The following is a 4,224-nucleotide window of genomic DNA, read 5'->3' as shown; positions in this document are numbered from 1 at the left end:
CCCCCTCACTCCCAGTTCCGTTTCTTCATCTGCCTCTTATGACAATTTTATTCCCCCTTCAAGCATCTTCACTTCTATGTTTACTTCTTTGTACTATAGCATGGTACCTGTATTTTATGGCTAATATCCACTTATGAGCAAGTGTGTGCCATACATGTAGTTTTGGAACTTGGTTACCTCACTCTGGATGATATCACAAGATCTATCCATTTCCTGCAAAGTTCATGACATCTTCATTTTTAATAGCTGAATACTATTCCATTGTGTAGATGTACCACATTTTCTTTATCCATTCTTCAGTTGAGGGACATCTAGATTCTTTCCAATTTTTGGCTATTAGGGATAAAGCCAAGAGAATGGCAAACCAATAACTACTCTAACTTGAGACCCATCCCACGGGTGAGCACCTGTCCCTAATGTTATCCCAAAGAGGATAGGAACTCCACAGGAAACCAAAAGGAGTCAACTATCTGTGTCCTTTGGGGCTCTCAATGTCTGAACCACCAACAAAACTTGAACAGGCTCCACCTAGGCCACCACAATCCTATGGAGCAGATGTGCAGCTTGTTCTTTATGTGGGTTTCAAACAACAGGAACTGGTGCTATCGTATAGTCGTTGCCTGTATCTGGGATATATGCTTTTAACTTGGTTGCCATGTCTGGCCTTAGTGGGAAAGGAAGTACCTCATTTTTTAGAGACTGGAAGTGCCAGGGTGGATTATACATGGGAAGATGTGCCCATCTGCTAAGAGGAGGAGAGGGGAGAGGGAGGAACATTTTTAAGATGGTGACCGAGATTCGGACAGTGAGTGGGATGTAAAGTGAAAGTAAAAATAAACGATAAAAAAACAAACATCACACATTCCCAGTGATATACATTATCCAGCAAGTCCACATCACCCCATAACCTCAAACAGTGCTACCTACTAAGAAGGAATTGTTCACATACATGAGTCTGTGTGGGACATTCTTATGCAAAAAAAAAATTCTGTTGGATCATGTTGGCAATCTTTGCATTAGAGTTCAGCCATATCCCTCACTCTCTACATAGGCTAATCTATTAGCTATACTTGTTAGATGTTTTAAATCTAAAATCAAAATAAGTATGTTTGAAATGTGCATCTATATCTTCTTTCAAATACATAATTTTAAAAGATAGGGGCAAGATTTCTCCAGGAATAATAATATTCTGTGCAAGGCTTATAGTTTAAGTTGGATTACTAGATAATTGGTAAAACTAGTTGAAAAATAACAGAGTAACTGTCTTACTTTTCTTTATATATACTATAGCACAAATTCACATAGACACATACATGATAAAAATTGTGTATATTTTTCAAAATGATTTTCAATACCTAATGGGTCTAAACTTGATAGCAAATTCAACATTACAAACAATTACAGAACACACTGAAATACATCAGTTATGTGACCAACGCTTGGCATAGATTGCAAGAATTAAGTATGGTTAGAGGATTTTTTTATGGTAATATCTCAGACCTTTAGTAATTGGTCTTATAAGTATAAAAGTTTTTTAATCCCTTTGATTATATGCATACAGGAAGAAATCAGGCAGCATNAAGCTTCTCTTTATTCCATCTTGATGAAACGAATAGTGTTGAAAAGTTGACTGACATCATCAGCATTGGGATGAGCACCAGGAGGTTTTACTTGTCCTTTTTTTTTATCGTCACAGACACGCAGCACTCAGTATCACTCTTAACAGAGAAATCCCCAAGAGATGTCCATGATAATTATTTCCAAAGTTCTCATTATGTTCGGAACACAGAATAGGTGACATGGGGCACCTGAGGGACAATTTCAGAAAGAAAGATTGATCAGGCATAGGAGAAAAGTGTCTCTCCTAAACATCAATGTCTTCATAAGCACACATCAGATGGGAAGAAAATCTGACCAGAGAGAAAATTGTGATGGTAAGTCCTTTTACAAATATCCATTCTGAGTTATGTTGAAATATTTTTCTTTGTCTTTTTCAAGTTTAGTGGTCAATTAATATGTTTTCTTCACCTCCCCCATTCCAGGAGTTCTCATTTGTACATCAGAATATCATCAATTTTTATCAGATAATCCATAGAACAGTAAACAGCATTGTAAAAATATTCCCTTCAACTTAACCAAACATTTTTAATTGAGGTAAAATAGTTTCTAAAAAAATGAGTACAGAAATCATAAAATTAGCTATGTGAATGAGAATAGATATAATATATTAGTATTGTAGAAATCAGATTTTAAGAATCTGAAAACTAGTATACAGGGAAAAGAGTTAGTATCTTCTAGAGATGTGACCCCTTATTCTTTGTTAACTGCAGAGTGGTCAAACCAGAATTAGTGCACAATAAGAAAATTAGAAACAAGAGGTTGTATTGTGTAAATGTGTGTGGGGGGGTTGGTGAATACAAATACACAAACATTTAATAATAATAAGCAAAGAAAAAGAGTCTATCAACTTGAGGGATGGTACTGGAATGGTTTAGGGAGGCTAGTTGAGAAGGATTTGAGGAGGGGAGGGGACAGGGAAAAGTGATGTAAATCTATTTCAATTAAAGCACATTTAGTACAAACCTTCCCTAAAAACAAAACAAAACATACAGAGTTACAGACAAACAGACAGGCAGACAGACAGACAGACAGAGACAAAAACCCAACAACCATCTGCTAGCAAATGAACCTATTATAAGGTACTAAAATATCACTCTACCAGTCACCAGTATCTATCACTTAGTACCTATTCAGTTATATAAATATGACTACATCCATAAATACTTACATAAATATAAATACTGATACAATTATAGAATTAGCACTTTTTAAAAGCAATCAATATGGAAGAAACTTTACACATAGAAGAAAATTGCTTCTACATTCTAAAATTGATAATTGTTTGTTTCCCTTCATTAATGTTTATTGATATAAAAGCTGACATTAGACTTTCCAGTAAGATAAAGGCAAAAATTACTGAGATACTTTAATAGATTATAATTATTCACAAGGTCTTGTAAAATACCGATAGCTCCTAGGCAAGAAAAGAGCAAAGTGGTTGTCATATTCCCAACAAAAAATTTGCATGTCAAAAATGACTTCCATGGCTGCATATCTCATAGTTACTGAACAAGTATATAGGAACTTCGAAATATAAGTTGCAAATATAAGAAAACTCAGACACATGAACATGTAATTTATAGCAAATGGATGTGTTACAATATACAAACATATAGATGAGTATATATTGTATACTCATATGTATACAACATATCATACATATATATGACATATGTTGTTATACATTTATGTTTTATATAAATGTGTGTGTATGCTTACATGAGTATATTTTACACAAAGAGCTCATATGAAAAACAGACTCATTGCATATAACATCAAGAAGTAGAATGTATGGTAATAGGAGATAATGTATGTATATTGTTCTCTGAGTAGTAGAAAGACAATCATTTTCATACAACTTTACATGTAAAGATTCTCTACATCTTTACTATACATTACTCCATTAACTGTGTAACATGTTTAAAGCTATTGCAGTATCTGGAACCATATTTACTAGCATTTCACTTATCATCTGGAAGCAAAATATTCTGAATAACATTATTAAAAGTGTTTTGAAAAGTCATGGTCACCAGAATGTATCATAAAGCAGATGTAAGATATTTTACATACTATTTACATAGTTAACATGTAAGATTATTTACATACATCTAGATGTATGATCTAGAAGTATGCCACATCTATACTACTTGAGGGGATAATTTAAAGTGCATCACTTGAGACTTGAATCTACTATCCAGAAAATTGGATAGTCTGACACAGCTCTGTTATCCAATGTTCATGCCAGGAAAGCCCCAGCCCCAATTGTTAGGGGACCCACATNAAGACCAAGCTGCACAACTGCTCCAAATGTGTAGGGGAGTTAGGTCCATCCCCTACATGTTCTTGGTTTGTGGTTCAATCTCAGTGACCCCTAGTGGGTCCAGGTTAGTGGATTCTTTAGGTCTTGTTGTGGGGCTGTCTCTGACTTTGTTGCTGCCATTGGAACCCCTTCCCCTAATGGACTGCCTGGTTGGGCCTCAGTGAGAGAGGTTTGCTTAGTCCTGAAGTGACTGGATGTCCTAGGGTAGAGGTACCCAAGGAGAGCTTCACCTTCTCCTCAGAGAAGAGGAGTGGGTAATGAGGGGAGGGATTTGTAAGGGTGGG

Source organism: Mus pahari, chromosome 3 (assembly GCF_900095145.1).
Source record: "Mus pahari chromosome 3, PAHARI_EIJ_v1.1, whole genome shotgun sequence".
In the NCBI taxonomy this organism is placed as follows: Eukaryota; Metazoa; Chordata; class Mammalia; order Rodentia; family Muridae; genus Mus; species Mus pahari.
The sequence above is the reverse complement of the archived record's forward strand: the minus strand, read 5'-3'. Positions refer to the sequence as shown.